This window comes from Mustela lutreola, chromosome 1 (assembly GCF_030435805.1).
Source record: "Mustela lutreola isolate mMusLut2 chromosome 1, mMusLut2.pri, whole genome shotgun sequence".
NCBI lineage: Eukaryota > Metazoa > Chordata > Mammalia > Carnivora > Mustelidae > Mustela > Mustela lutreola.
This window is the reverse complement of record NC_081290.1, coordinates 150,243,246-150,260,529: the sequence shown is the minus strand read 5'-3', so window position 1 is coordinate 150,260,529 and position 17,284 is coordinate 150,243,246. Positions and strand designations below refer to the sequence as shown.

The following is a 17,284-nucleotide window of genomic DNA, read 5'->3' as shown; positions in this document are numbered from 1 at the left end:
TTCATGAGTTGGAAAAATGTTTTGTGGAAACCCCGTCGCCCCTGGTCCTATTATGAAAATTCCAAATCTACCATATTCTGAAAAGTCTCTGAGAAAAGAAAGCATACATTTTAAATAAAATTGGGCAATAGAATCAGAGATCAGCTATTCCTAACATTAGAAACGTTGTGTATTTTCTGATTATGCTTCTGTATTTGAAAAAAGGAGAAATGTGGTACAGTGAAAGAGAAGCAAGATAGCATTCACTGTTCTAAGGGGAGGGATGTGCCACTCAATTTAGAGAAATAGTAAGATAATTCAATAGGGATACCTTTTCTGTGCAGTTTGTTTTTTCTCAGGCATGCTTTGGATTGATGTCCCTCAGAATTTGGAAGATTCAGAGTTACTGAACAAGCACCACCTTGAGGATAGTATTTAACTTTTTTTCTGTTTTCTTTCCAATTGAAATAATGATCTCATTTTGATATGAGAGAAGGAGAAAGTATCCACAGTACCAGGTTTTGTATTTTTCAGTTAGATTTTAAAAGGCATGCATTTCCGGAATGCTGTCTAACTTTGATCAGATGACAAACGGCACTGCAGTTTTTTATCGAGTGCAGAAAGTACCCTCTGGAGCCAGGAGGCCAAGGATTCTGCTCAGCGCTGCTGTTCCTTGGCTGTGTGATCTAGAACATTCCAGCCAGCATCTCCAATCCCTAACATGGAGGGAGCATGAGATCCCTAAGGCTGTTTCCTGGTCATTGTCCTCTGGCTCCATAATGACCCAGGAACAATAGCAGCAGGTCTCATTTGTGAAATTTTCCCTTCCAAGATGTTAGATCAACTGGCTTTTTCCTATCTCGTTCTGCATCTTTCCCCTTTGCTCCATATAGTCAACAGTAGGGAAAAGTTCTGTGAAAAACCCTGAAATAGCTACAGCCGAAAAGCCGACATGGAATCCACTGGGCTCCGCTGGGCCCACAGCCTGCCAAATAGTTGTCATCAACTCACCAGTAGGACATGGGAAGGAACCAATGCTCGGGTGACGGCGGCTCAGACTTGTGACTTGTGTCATTAACCTCCCCAGAGAACCCAGGCCAATGAGGAAGTCACTGGAAGAGCCCCTAAAATTCCAAAATACCTACTAGAGCAAAAATGTCCTCTGGGACGGCAGCCAGTTGACTGCCCGTGTTCTGGCTGGGCTGGGAGCTCAAACGGTATCTGGCATGGCCTCTCGATCCTGCTCCCCAAAACCCCTCCGTTACTATGGCAACTCAAGAGAGCTCTTTGAAAGAACTCTGAGGCTGGGAAATTTTATTAATTTTGTGCTCTGGAATCAGTTCTGGGCATCACCCAAAATCTACAGGAAGTAGAATCCCAGACCTAGAAAAATGGCTCCTGGTGCCCATAGGCTCAAACTTCCCCAAACCGCCATTGTGTGTGCCACCTTCTGGTCCTTGAGATCACTTACCAAACCTGAAATAAGTGAATTGCTTAGTAGAGGACTAGCTCATGAAGAAAGTGCTTTCTACTTATCCGTACCATCAGAAGAGGAGTTCTTTTGTAACCGTTTCCAGCTACCAAGCACTTCGAGTTGGACCTAAAGGCTTGGAAATCAAGGTGGCTCTGGCTTTACAGGATGGAGGCTTGTTCCCTCTTCTGACCCAGTCGGATCCAAGTTCTCTGGAATAATTACCCTTTGAAATACAGATTTATATAGCACCTTAAATTCACTTTATTGCACATCTTAGAACTGACCTTACCCGTACAGCTTTCTCCTGGCACTGAATGGTGGAATGTGAAGTGCTCTGAAATACAGATTGTAATTTCCATTAAGAGAGAAAAAAATTCATGTCTTCGAAGATAAGCCATCTGCAATATAAATCACAAGGTTACTGCATTTGGAATGCAGTGCTACTGTAATTTCAGTGAAGAGAAGAAAATAATACAGCTTTCTTTCTCTGGGAGCTTGAAGTTTCCAGCAGACTTTCACTTACATATGCTAGCGGTTCTTTTTAAGTCTGCTAATATGTACTAAGGATCTATGATCTGCTGAATTTCACACCAGGCACTGGAGCTAAGTATATAAACAGACAATTAGGGGCACCTGGGTAGCTCAGGGGGTGAAGCCTCTGCCTTCAGCTCAAGTCATGATCTCAGGGTTCTGGGATCGAGCCCTGCATCAGGCTCTCTGCTCAGCGGGGAGCCTGCTTCCCCCTCTCTCTGCCTGCCTCTCTGTCTATTTCTGATCTGTCTGTCAAATAAATAAATAAAATCTTTTAAAAAAAGTAAAAAAAATAGACAATTAAAGCACAGTGTGTTAAATGAAAGATATGTATGGTGTGTTGTGTGAACAATATGGAGAACTTAATCTTTTGAAGTAATGTTGATATTTCTATTTATTAGAGCAGAAAACTGAGGCTGAGGAGTTGATGTGAATGCTTCTTAAAGAGTAGGGCCTGCAAGGGAATCCATATTGAGGCGAGCCCACACTCTTTGCAATGTCTCTGTACGGAATCTTTTTCACTTTCACTAAAAAATTACCAATGCAATGAGCTCAATCATTTTTTCACAGCGAGAATCAATTTCTTTTGTCCTACACTCCTCTCTCATAAGCTTTCTCGTCTCGACAGTATGGTCCCAATTGAAAAATCTCACCCATCAAGAAAATACGATAGTCTGAACATCTAACAATGTTAGCTCTTCTCTGTATTCCATCAGCATGTGAAATCTTCTAAATGCTTTCCTCTGGAAATAGCAGCTGTGGGGCTGAACATCCACAGTCCTTAGTGTTAAACCCTGACCTGTGAGGACCCAGACTACTGACTGAGTGTAAGGAACAAGGTCTTAGTTGAATTTTGAGGCATACATCATGCCAGAGGTTAGTCTTTTAGGAGAAGATCCTTCACACTGGAAGTAAGGGGACTTGAGTCAGTTGGCATGACTGGAATTTCTTTGGCCATGAATTTGCGTGTGATGGGTAGGTAAAAGTAGAGACATGTCTCCCATACATTTGCAACCCAGCAGGTGGATGAGAAGGATTCCAAATAAAAGCCCATAAAGTGTATGAGTCCCTTGGAGCTAGAATGTATCTCAAGCTACAGTATTTTTTTTAAATTAACATATAATGTATTATTTGTTTCAGGATACAGGTCTGTGAATTATCAGTCTTACACAATTCACAGCACTCACCGTAGCACATACCCTTTCCAATGTTAAGCTACATTATTAAGAACAGAATAAAGCTTGTAAGAATCAGCATGTCCTGGGGCGCCTGGGTGGCTCAGTCAGTTAAGAATCCAACTCTTGATTTTGGCTCAGGGATGGAGAGCCCTGTGTCCGCTCTGTGCTCAGCAGGGAGCCTGCTTGTCCTCTTTCCTCTACTCTTTCCCCACCCCTTTATCTCTCTCAAATAAATAAATTAAGATCTTAAACAAAAAAAGAATTAGCCTGTTCTGCATGCAGGCTATGGATTTTTCAGATGGTAGCTTAAAATTATTGCTATTCTAGGAAACATGAGGGAAGTATGGCATAAATTAGGAACAGTGGGCAGAATTTATAAGTATTAGTGCTAGTCTTAGAAACATGCCACAATCTTTGGGGAATTTCTAATTGTATATAGAGCAACTGTGTCTGAACTAAAGAAAGGCAATCTCAGAACTCTGGGAACTCTCCATGTTTCAATTTTTGCCCATGATGAAGGAAGGAAAATTAATATCTACTAGTTAAAACTAGCAAACTCTTGGACTACAAATAGGAGTATGGGCAATCACTGATGTTTTCATTGTCTCTATAGTTCTGGTTATCCAGAATGCCACACAGCTGGAATCATACACTAGGTAGTTCTTTCAGACTGGCTACTTTCACTAAGACATACGCACTTAGGGATCCCCCATGTCTTCCCGTGACTTGGTAGCTCATTTATTTCCAGTGCAAGTAATATTGAATTGTATGGATATATCACAATTTGTTTATCCATTCAGTCATTGAAGGACATCATGGTTGCTTCCAAGTTTTGGCAGTTATGAACAAAGCTGCTAAAAAACATTTGTGCACACATTTTCATGTGGACATCTTTTCAACTCATTTGGTGATATACCAAGAAGTACAATTACTGATTTGGATGGTAAGAGTATGTTTGGTTTTGTAAAAAAACTCTCAAACTGTCTTCCAAAGGGACTGTATCATTTTGCATTCTCACCAGCAGTGAGACACCACATCCACCAAATCACTGAGGGCTGTCCATTTTTTAGATCTTAGCCATTCTAATATATGTGCTGTGGTATCTCACTATTGATTTAATTTGTAATTCTCTAATGACAGATGATGACATATGATGTGGAATGCGTTTTCAAATGCTTATTTACCATCTCTATGTATTCTTTTTTTTTTTTTTTAATTTTGGAGGTAGAACTTACTGATTCATCAGTTGCATATAACACTCAGTGTTCATTACATCACGTGTACTTAGTGATGTATCTGCTCAGATCTCTTGCCATTTTCAACTGATTGGTTGTTGAGTTTTATGTTTCTTAAATTTATTTTGGACACAAATCCTTTATCAGATAAATGTCTTGCAAATATTCTCTCCCAGGCAGTGTTTTGTCTTTCCATTCTCTTAAAATTGTCTTTTGAAAGGAAGGGTCTTTAATTTTAATGAAGTCCAAGTTATCAATGTTTTCTTTCACTGATGTTGTATAAATGAGCCTGATAGTCATGCTGGCTTAAAATGGACCCAGGATGTTTCTGATTCACAACAGGCTGAGACTATCAGCTCAAAGCCCATGGGCACAAAACACAAACTCTTACACATGAAATCATTTTAAACACAATCCAAATAAACATTGCTAGCCATTCAGAGCCTACCTATTTTGCATACCCTGTGAAATTTTATCTAACATCTAGTAATCATAAACAAGACAAACCATGTAGCTATAAAAGACTAAACACTGCTGCTGCCCTTCAGAGATCTCTGACCCAGAGACTTCCCACTGTGCTGCTGAGTGACATCACGCGGACAAGAAGCCCCTTCTCTGATGTCCCTTTTTTTCCTAGGAGGTCCTTGGCCTCATTCCTTTTCTGGTGATGACATGTGTCACTGGCTCTGGAAAGTCCCTTTTGGAAAGGACTTCCTCTCTAATGCAGTCTATGAATGACTTCTTGTATGTTATTACTCCTTATGGCTCTGTCTCTTCCTTAATTACTCCCAAGTCCTCAAATTTACCATGTTTATCCAAAAACTCATTGTCAAACCCTAAGTCACCTAGACTCTCTCTTGCATTATCTTCTAGAAGTTTACAGGTTTGAATTTTAAAGTTAGGTTTATAATCCATTTCAAGTTAATGTTTATGGAAGTGTAGACACGCTCTGTGTCCACACTAATGCTTTCACATGTGGATATCCTGTTGTTCTAGCACTTTTTGTTGGAATCACTGCCCTTTCTCCACCAAATTGTGCTTACTCCTTTGTCAAAGATCAGTTGACTGTCTTCATATGGGTTTATTTCTGGGCTCTTTATTCTGCTTCATTGATCTACTTGTCTCTTCTTGCATCAGACCCACACTGTCCTGATTATTGTCTTGAAGTCAGTGTCAGTCTTGTGACTTTGTTCTTCTGGGTCTTTTGTCCCTCCCTATAAACTTTACATTTCAGTCTATTATGCGCAAAATACCTTCCTGGTATTGCAGTATGCTTTCGTCCACAACACCTCTCATAACGTGCTTACCCAAGCAATCAGTACTCCAGTGAGGAGCCATTGTTTTCCAGTCACTTCTCTTAGGTTTTCCTGTTGTCTCCTTTTTTCTGATACTAACTGCTCTTTTTCAATACCTTTGTCTTGGCTAGTCCTTTCAGAGCAATAATAAGTCAAACTGCACGTGTAGGCATCTCTACCTTGTTTCTCTATTTGATTATAATGTGATTATTATTTCACCTTTCAGTTTAGTGTTGCTGTTAGTTTCAGGCAGATCTTTCATCCTGTTTTGTCAGTTTCTTTCCATGCTTTCCTGAAAGTATTTCTTCTTGATCTCCTCCACTAGATATTGACTTTTATTACGTTCTGCATTTGCATCTCTGAAAATGACTATGTGATTTATGTTGTCATGTTAACATAATCATATCTGTCAACCTATCTCTCAATCTTGAATTCTCCTTGAATTCCTAGTTTAAACCTTTCTGGCATTAATCTGGGGAGTTCTTTATTTTAGTGGATCCAGCATTTAACTTGTTAATGTTTGATTTAATATTTTTGCACTTACATTCATAAGTGTGATTGAAAGTAATTTAAAAATAATCTTTGCCTTTGTCTATGCTCTTAAACACTTCAAATAAGGATTGTCTGTTTCTCCATGACTTGAGAAACATTGTCTATGAAACTGTCTGGACTCGACGCTTCTGTAGGAAGTCATCCTCTGATAAAACTCTTCCTATTTATTGTCTGATGAATGTCTTATTTAAGATTTTAAGGCATGAATTTGTATTCAACGTGGGGCATTTGTATTTTCCAAGAAGACTGCTCATTTCAACTTTAATTTCAAATATTTAAATAAGGAGTTTTGTGGAGAATTATCTTATAGTTTAGAAAATCGTTTTTATATGTCCTTACCCTTGTGATTTTTTTCATTTTTTATGGTTTCATTTTTAATATTTAATTTATTTTTATTGAGGTATAGTTGACATACAAAGTTATATTAATTTCAGGTGTACAACATAGGAATTTGACAATTCTGCATGTTACACAATGCTCACCATCATAAATTTAGCCACCATCTGTCACCATACAAAGTTATTACAATATTATTGTATATTCCTTATGCTGTACTTTTTCATCCTCATAACTTATTTATTCTCATTATTATTTCTATTGTTATTTACTCTGTTTTCTTGGTGAAATTTCACAAGAACCAGATTTCATAACCATTTTAAGTCAACTTTACTGTATTTTCCCTTTAAATTCATTATAATTAGAATTTTCTTTTTGCTGGCTAGGGTCTTGTTTCATTTTTTTTGGTATCTGAGGTTGAATGTGCAGTTTACCTACCCTCATTAGTTCACGTGTAATAAGAAAACCACCAAAAGCTACAATTTCTGCTGATACAGTTTTATTAGCATTTAATTTTCTGTATATAATATTCTCATTGTGACTGATTTCTTTTTCAATATACACCAAAAAAGTGTATTCTTTGTAGAAAAATGAGAAAAGGAAAAAAACAAATGACCCATAGTTTCACTAGCTATAACATCTGTTACTTCGTTTTGACAACACATTTTGTTAAAATGCCTGAATGTCAAAACCCATAATAAACAGGGTTAAAAGGGCAAAGTGGGAGAAAATGTCTGCAATATATATGAGGAAGTTGAATAGTTTTGGTATAAAATCAGCCCTTGGAAAGCTATAGGAAAGGACAGAGTACCCATCAGGTCTGTTGGTCTAAAAAAGATTTTTTAAAAAATCAGTTTTATCTCATAAACAAAAGAATGCAAATTACAACCACAGTGACAAATCTTTTTTGCCTATAAATTAGCAAAGATATTTTCCCCCTCTAGTTATAATCTCCAAAGTTGGCAAAGTGGTGGATAAATTGGCTGTTTGTCAACTTTTAGTAAAAACAGAAAATAGTGGTGCCTGCGTGGCTCAGATGGTTAAGTCTCTGCCATTGGCTCAGGTCATGATCTCAGGGCCCTTGGATCCAGCTGGCATCAGGCTCCCTGCTCAGCGGGGAGTCTGCTTCTCCATCTCCTTCTGCCCCTCCCTCAGCTCCTGCTGGCTTTCTCTCAAATACATAGATAAAATCTTTTTTAAAAACCCTGAAAATAAATTTTAAAAATGTATATCGTCAGGAAATCACTGCCAATGTAGCAAAGATTTAGCTATGAAGATATTTATTGTCATAAACATCGTATCATAAACAACCTCAATGCTAAACAACGTTAAAAACATTGTTGTTTTTAACAATGTTAAAAACATAAAAATAAAATCAATGAGGGCTGGTTGATTTCACTATGGTAAGCTAAATGGAGGAATTAGACAGTTTTTACAAGTGACACTGATGAAAATATTTAAAAAGGGAAGGATTGTCATGATATTCTGAATACCCAAACACATTTGTTGCATGATTTCATTTTGGAAATATAAAGATATTGTGACTTATTTGCGTTTGAAATGCTTATGCACACATATATTATGGATAATTTTTCTCGTTCTCTTTCTCTTCCTCTCTACTCCCTCCTCCTTTTCTGCTTAATGTAAAACTTAGGAAAAAGCAAAAATTAGGATATATAAAAATTGTCCGTGTTGTCTTCAGAAAAATATTTTCATAAATATTCCAGGATTTTTGTTGCTGTTGTTATATATTATGTTTTCTTTGTTTTTAAAAAGACTTCTTTCTTCTTCTTCTTCTTCTTCTTCTTTTTTTTTTTTTTTTTTACAGCAGTTTTAGGTTCACAGCAAAATTAAAAGGGAGGTGCAGAGAGTTCCCATATATTCCCTGTCATACACATGCACAATCTCTTCCATTAGCAACATGTTCCAACAAAGTGGTACATTTGTTATAATTGATGAAACTTATTCCAGGCTTTTTCACATAACATTGTTTGTTGTACCTTCAGATTTGGCAATTAGAAAGTCACTGTGATCATGTCTTCCACAGACTTTTCAGAAGAAGGGTGAGGACAGAGTCCATTGGAACTGAGAAGAGCTCTGTGCACACAAAGGCATACAACCCAAGAGCAGAAAGCTATTTGAAAAAGTTTAGTGAGAAAAGATAGAGATGTAAAGATAGAAGCATTGGTAGAGAAGAGTTCTTGAAGGCAAAATTCATACCCATTTCTGGCTTCTGCAATACTTAGCTCATTAAACATTGAATTGGTTTAAATTCATTTCATAAGACTTAAATGTCTTTCAAAGACTTAAGTTAGCTAAAAGCAGACATTTGCAGTTTTCTTTATATCTTCCCAGAATATCTACCTTTATTTATTTATTTTTTTTTTTTACTGAGTGCTTTTATTTTTCATTGAATTTTTTTTCGATATAATTACAGAGTCACTTGAAGTTTAAGAAATAATGCGGAGATCCCACATGCTCTTTATGGAATTCCCCACAATGATAACATTAGCAGAACGATAGTGTCATATCACAAGCAGGATATTGACTGATACGTAATTTGCTGGTCTTATTCAGATTTCCTCAGTTAATTACTTGTACTCATTTGTGCATGTGTATGTGTTCTATACAACTTTATCATCATTTATGTTTGGGTGTCCGTAACCACAGTTAAAATATTAAACCATCATCATGAAGATCCCTCATGTTACATTTATAGCAAAGCCACTTCCGTCCCGCCACCCCCCTGCCCTATGCCCGCATTTCCATATATCTGAAAACCACTAGTCTGTTTCCATTTATGAAATTATGTCATTTCAAAAGTGTTATATAACTTGAATCATACAGTAGTAAACTTTTTGGATTGATATTTCTCCCCTAGCAAAATTCACCAGAGATTTTCTAAACTGTTGTGTTGTGTGTATCAATAGTTCATTCTTTTTATTGCTGAGTAGCATTCCATGGCATTGGATGTATCATGGTATACTGATTACCTGTAAAAGGACATCTGGGCTGATTCCAGTTTTGGACCATTATGAATAAACTGCTATGGATGTTTGTGTATGGGTTATTAGGTAAACATAATTTTTTATTTCTCTGGAATAAATGCTGAAGACTGCCATCACTAGGCTATGTGGTCATTGCATTTTTAGTCTTGTAAGAAACTGCCAAACTTCTTTTCAGAGTGGCTGTACAATTTTACATTTCCACCAGCAATGTGTGAGTCCTCCAGCTTTTTCATATTCTTACCAGCAGCTGTTGTTTTCAACATTTCCTATTTTTGCCATTCTGATAGGTGTGTAGTGAAACTGCTTTGCAGTCTTGATTTGCATTTCCTTGATGCCTAGGGATGTTGGATGTCTTTTCTTTTGTATATCCTTTTCAGTGTTCATGAGTTTTGCCATTGTCTAACTGGACTTTTAAAAAATGTTGATTTTGAGAGTTCTTTATATATTTAGGATACTACTCCTTTGTCAAATATGTAGTTTGCAAATATTTACTCCAAAGATGGAGCTTGTGTTTTCATCTTCTTCACAAGGTCTTTTGCATAGCAAAAGTTTTTAATTTTGATGAAGTCAAATTTATCATTTTTTCTCTAATGGACTGTGCTTTTTGTGTTAAGTTTAAGGGCTTTTTACTTCATCTTAGATCTTGACAATTCTCTTCTTTTCCCCTAAGAATTGAATAGTTTCACATTTTGTGTTTTGCCCTCAATCTACTGTGACAAAGCGGTTCATATTGTTTGCTTTAGATGTCCAATTGCTCCAACATCCCTTGTTGAAAGACTGTCCCTTCTCCATTAAATTGCTTTGAATTGATGTCAAAAATTAGGTGAGCATATTTGTGTGGGTCTGGATTCTCTCTTCTATTCCATTGATGTATGTATCTATTCCTCCACCAATACCACAATGTCCTGAAAACCATGGCTATACAATATACCTTAATTTGGGGGACAGTTATTCCTATACTTCATATTTTTTTTGTCAAGATCATTTTAGCTATTCTAGGGCCTGCACATTTCTATATAATTTTTAGAATAAACTTGTCAATAGCCACAAAAAAACTTGCTGGGATTTTGATAGAAATGGCATTAAATGGAAAGACAATTTGGTGGTGATTGACATCTTTATGTTGAGTCTTGAACTCAAGACTCCTTTCCATTTTTTTTTTTTTTAGATCCTCTTTGATTTCTTTCATTAGTATTTTGTTATTTTTAGCATACAGATCCTGTACATGTTTTAAGTTTATACTTAATTTCTTCATGTACTTTGGAGTCACTGTAAATGGTATTGTACTTTTAATTTTGGTATCTTTATATTTAAGTATTAGAAATGAGATTGACTTATGTCAGTTCACCTTCTTTCTGAAACATTGTTGAGTGCATTATTATTATTATTATTATTTATTTTGTAGATTCCTTGGGATTTTCATACCATCTGCAAATAGAGATGGTTTTATTTCTTTCTTTCCAATTGTATACTATATTTCTTTTCTTCTGTCATTATTGCAGTGACTAAATCTTCCAATATATGTTAAATAGGAGTGATGAGACATCCTTGCCTTGTTCCTGATCTTAGGGGGAAAGTATTCATCTTTCACAATTAAGTATAATGTTATCTGTGGTTTTGTAAATGCTCTTTATCCAGTTGAGATAGTTCTTCCCCTCTGCTTTCATCTTGCTTGCTGAGATTTTTGTTTTGTTTTGTTTTGCATAAATGGGTGTTGGATTTGGCAAACACTTTTTCTGCATCAACTGATATGATCATATATTTTTTTTCCTTAAAAATGTGATTTCGTGTATTACATTAATTGTTTTGAATGTTGAGCCAATCTTGCATACTTAGAATAAATACCACTGGATCATGGCATATGATTCTTTTTATATAGTGTTGTATTCTATTTGCTAATATTTTGTTGAAGTTTCTTGCAACTTAAATTATGAGAGATTTTGGTCTGTAGTTTTGCCCTCTCTACTGTCTTTGTCTTTTTGGTATTGGGATAATATTGACCTCATACAATGAGTTGAAAAGTATTCCTTCCTTTTTCTATTTCATGGAAGATGTGTAAAACTGATGTTAATTCTTCTTAAGTATTTCGTGGAATTCTCTACTAAAATCGTGAGGTCCAGGAGATTTAGGAGGGAGTTAATTACAAATTCAGTTTATTTAATGTTTATAGTTATTCACATTACCTATATTACATTAGTTGCATTTTAGAAGTGTGATTTTTGAGGAGTTGGCTCATTTTGATTCAGTTGTCAAATTTATGAGTATGAAAATGATTTGTAATATTCTTTATTAGCTCTTTGATGTCTGCAAGATCTATAGGATAATCTTCTTTTTAAAGAAGATTTTTTAAAATATTGGTCATTTATATCTTCTCTTTTTAAATATTTGTTAAACTTGCTAGTAATTTATCAATTTTAATCATTTTTTTTGAGGAACCAGTTTTTGTCCCCCTATTATTTTCCTATTTTCAATTTCACTTATTAGCTCTTATTTTTATTTCCTTCTAACTGCTTGCTTTGGGTTCATATTGCTTTTCTGTTTCTAGTGTCTGGAGGTAGGAATTTGAGAGATTGGCTTGAGATTTTTTTTTTACTATTTCTTAATTTAAGCTTCTGTGCTATGAACTTCCCTCTTAGCACTGTGATATCTGGATCTCACATATTTTGATGTGTTGTCTTTGCATTTTTATTTATTTATATGTAATTTTTATTTCCTTTGAGGTATCTATTTTTACCTGTAGATTACTTAGAAGTGTATTGTTTCATTTCCATGTGTTCAGATATGCTTCTTTTGTCTTTCTATTACTGATTCTAGTTTGATTTCATCGTGGTCAAAGAACATGTTTTGTATGATTTCAGTTCTTTTAAATTTGTTGTTTGTCCAAACAGGTACGATTTATCTTGGTAAATGTTTCATGTGAACCTGAGAAGAATGCATCTTCTGTTATTGGATGGAGTGTTCTATATGCCAATTAGAGTCTGTTGGCTGACTGTGTCATTGAAATTTCTATATTCTTGTTGATTTTTTTGTCCAATACTATTATTAGTAGCTGAAAGAGAGCACTGAAGTTTTTAACTGTAATTGAGGATTTTTTTTCTTTTTCTGTCACCTCCTTCAGGTTTTGTTTCAATATTTTGAATCTCTGTTTTCTGGTACTTACCCATTTAGGATTATTATGTCTTCCTGGTGGATTATATTTTTTTCCATTATGAAATTCTAGTACTCTCTACTTCCAGTAATTTCCTTTATTCTGATGTTTGCTTTATCACATATTGATACAGCCACTCCCACCTATTATTCTAAATATTGTAATATTATTACTCATTTTTATTTTAAATTATTGTTTGTGTCATTTATCTTTTTCTATCATTTTCCTTTTAACTGAACTATGTCATGGAATTTTAACTGAGTTTTTTTAATAGCATATAATTGGGTAATTATTTTAATTTTTTGTAACAGTATTCATATTTTGGTAATTAAACTATTTACTTTTAAGATAATTATTAAAACATCAATGCTTAAGTCTGCCATTATCTTATATATTTTCTCTGGTGCTCATTCCTTTGTGTCTTTTTTACCTTTCATTGGGTTAGTTGAACTCTTTTGTTAGAAATCCATCTTAATTTATATATAATTTTTTAAGACTTAATTTTTTTGCTGTAGTTTAAGGTTCACCACAAAATTGAGAGGGAGCACAGAGATTTCGTATACACTCCTCACTCCCAGATACGCACAGCCCCCATTATCAATATTTCTCACTATGGGGCACATTTGTTATAATTGACAGACCTACACTGAGACATCATAATAACCCAAACACCATAGTTTATTTTGTGGTTTACTCTTGGTGTTGTACATTCTATGGATTTGGACAAATATGTAGTGACATTTAAATATTATTATAATGCCATACAAAGTATTTTCACTGTCATAAAACTGCTATTTACTTTGTTATTCCTCCTATTCCTGCCAATTACTGATTTCTTTTTACTCTCCATAATTTTGCCTTGTAGCTGGAATCATGTAGTATGTAGTCTTTTCAGATTAGCTTCTGTCACTTATTAATATGTATTTAAGGACCCTCCATGGCTTTCCATGGCTTGGTAGCCAATTTCTTTTTAGTACTGAATAATATTCCATTGTCTGGATGTACCAGAGTTTCTTTATCCATTCACCCACTGAAGGACATCTTAGTTGCTTCCAAGTTTTGGCAATTATGAATAAAGCTATTATAAACATTTGTATGTAGTTTTTCTGTGTATGTATGGATATGTTATTATTTATTTATTTATTTATTTATTTGAGAGAGACACAGAGGGAAGTGGGGATGGGCAGAGTGAGGGGCACAGAAGGGGAAGGAGCAGAGGGAGATAAAGAGGAAGAGAATCTCAAGCAAACTCCTTGATGAGCATGGAACCTGACTCAGGGCTCTATCTCAAGACCCCGAGATTATGACCCGAGCTGAAACCAAGAGTAGGACTCTTAACCAACTGAGCCACCCAGATGCCCCTGTGTGGATATAAGTTTTTAACTCATTTGGGCAAATATCAAGGAGTGAAATTGTTATATCATGTGGTAAGAGTATATTTAGTTTTATGAGAAACTGCCAAACTATCTTCTTAAGTAGCTATACCATTTTGCATTCTTACTATCAATGAATGAGTGTTCCTATCACTCCATATCCACCACAGCATTTAATGTTGTCAGTGTTTCCATTCTTATTCATCAAATACATGTACAGTGGTATTTTATTATTGTTTTAATTTGCAATTCCTTAATGATGTATGATGTTGACAACTTTCCAATGTTTGTTTTACATCCATATATCTTTTTTGGAGAGGTGTTTATTAAGATCTTCGGCCCATTTTTTATTTTACTTAAGATTTCTTTATTTATTTTAGAGACAGAGTCCACACAAGCAGGGGGAGGGGCAAAGAGAGAGGGAGAGAATCTCAAGCAGGCTCCAACTCCTCACTGAGTGTGGAGCCCAATGCAGGGCTTGAATTCACCACTCTGAGATCATGACCCGAGATGAAATCAAGAGTTGATTTCATAACTGACTGAACCATCCAGATGCCCCTGGCCCATTTTTTAATTGGTTGTTGGTGTCCTATATTGTTGAGTTTTAAGACCTCTTCACATTTTGGATATTTCATCAAGAGCATCTTTTGCAAATATTTTCTCCCATTCTGTGGTTTTTCTTTTCATTTTCTTGATCTCTCTTTCATAGAGCAGAAATGTTTATTTTGATGAAATCCAGCTCATCAAGTGTTAGAATCAGTTTTTCATACTCACAAAATAACTGGCTGAGATGTTTTTTAAAAAGATTTTATTTATTTATTTGACAGACAGAGATCACAAGCAGGCAGAGAGGCAGGCAGAGAGAGAGGAAGGGAAGCAGGCTCCCTGCAGAGCAGAGAGCCCAATGTGGGGCTTGATCCCAGAACCCTGGATCTGAGCCGAAGGCAGAGGCTTTAACCCTCTGAGCCATCCAGGTGCCCACTGGCTGAGATTTTGATTGAGATTGCTCTAAATCTATAGATCAAGTTGTAAAGAACTGACATTTTAATAAATATTAGGTCTTCCTGTACATGAATATGGAATATCTCTCCATTTATTTAGTTCTTTGATTTTAATCACAGAGTTTCATAGTTTTCCTTATATGGAGTTTATACATATTTTGTTAGATTTAAACTTAAGTATTTACTTTTGGAGGGGCTAATGTAAATGGTAATGTGTTTTTAATTTTAAATGCCAGTTGTTCATTGCTGGTATCTTAGAAAGCAATTGACTTCTATATATTAACCTTATATTCTAAAAGCTTGCTATAATCTCTTATTAGTTCTCAGAATCTTTGTTGGTTCTTTTGGGCTTTCTACATAGACAATCATGTCATGTATAAAAAAAAAAGGCAATTATACATATTCCTTCATGGTATTTATTTTATTTCCTTTTTTTGCATTTTGCATTAACAAGGTCTTCCAGTACAATATTGGAAAAAGAGCATTAGGAATGGACATTCTTGTCTTGTACATAATCTTAGTGGAAAACTTAAAATTTCTCAATACTAAGTATGATGTTAGCTATAGGGTTCTGTAATATATTCTTTTTTTTTCTCCAGCATATTTATTATTTTTTGAAAGGAATGGATTTTGAGTAGCATAAACATAGGAAGAGAAGTATGGAATAGAAAATAGGGGCGTGTGTGTGGCTCAGTGGGTTAAAGCCTCTGCCTTCGGCTCAGGTTGTGATCCCAGGGTCCTGGGATCCAGCCCTGCATTGGGCTCTCTGCTCAGCAGAGAGCCTGCTTCCTTTTCTCTCTCTCTGCCTGCTTCTCTGCCTACTTGTGATCTCTGTCTGTCAAATAAATAAAATCTTTTTTTAAAAAATAAAATAAATACAAAGGTAAGCTATTTTGCTGTTTTATCATCACAACAAATTCATACGGAGAACGTCTCATACAAAACAACACAATAAAGGTTCAAAGATCAAGGTATTCCCTTAGGCAAGATGGAAGATTTCAGTATTTGAAATTTAGACTGCAGTCCTTGTCTTTGGGTGGATCGCTGGGTGGGTGACACAGTTCATGGTTTTAATCAGACTTGAACAGAAGAATAGCCACTTGGCCCAGATAGAAGTAGTTGAAGCATTTGGTTTCATTTGTCACATAACTACTGAAGTTTCTCGCCATGAGGCAGTCCCAGGTGGGGTTGTATTCTTTGTCAAACTCCTTTTTCCTATAGGCCACAGTGTCCCTCTCTATGTTATATTTCTCCAGTGCCTGAGTTGTACATTCTACCCACTCCTGTTGCATCTCCTCCAACATGCTTCATTTTTTATCAGGGCATTTTATCAGGGCATTTTTTATCAGGGCCTTTTGGTTGCACATGATTACCATGGAGTAGGGGCTAGTCCATAGCAATGGTTTTAAAGGGTGGGAGAGCTGGTGACTCTCAGACCCAGCAGGAGCTGTCCTCACTTGGGTCTTTGTTTATATTCTTTAAAAAGTTGAGGAACTCCTCCCTACTCCTAGTTTACTGCAATTTTCATCAAGAATGTTAGTAGAATTTTGTCAAATACTTTACCTGCATCTATTGATATCATCATGTGATTTTTCTTCTTTAGTTGGTTAATGGGATGGACGATAATAATTGATTTTTTAATGTTGGGGCATCCTTGCATATCTGGGATAAATACCACTTGGTCAGGTGTATAGTTCTTTTTTTTTTTTTTTTTTACATTGCTGGATTCTATTTGCAAATATTTTTGTTGAGAATATACTTAGCTATGTTCATGAGCAATATGGGTTAATAGTGTTCTATGTTTTTGCAATGTCTTTGTTCCATCTTGGTATTAGGGTAATAGTGACTTCATAAAATGGAGGTAGGAATTATTTCCTCTGTTTCTATCTTCTGAAAGAGATTGCAAAGAATTTGGTGTAAATTTCTTCTTTCAGTGTTTGGTAGAATTCACCAGGGAATGCATCTAGGGCTGGTGCTTTTTGTTTTAGAAGATTAGTAATTCTTTCTTTCTTTCTTTCTCTTTCTTTCTTTCTCTTTCTCTCTTTCTCTCTTCCAAGACAGTGAGAGTGTGTGAGCAGGGGTGGGTGGGGTAGGCTCCATGCTCAACACAGAGCCTGACACAGGGCTCAATCACAACCCTGAGATCACAACTGGAGCCCAAATCAAGAGTAGGA

General features: G+C 35.8%; 1 pseudogene; it reads right to left on the bottom strand.

Annotated features, from left to right (window-relative positions):
* Window positions 1-16,180: 16,180 nt before the first annotated feature.
* Window positions 16,181-16,477, bottom strand: LOC131826653 (dynein light chain 1, cytoplasmic-like; annotated as a pseudogene).
* Window positions 16,478-17,284: the final 807 nt, after the last annotated feature.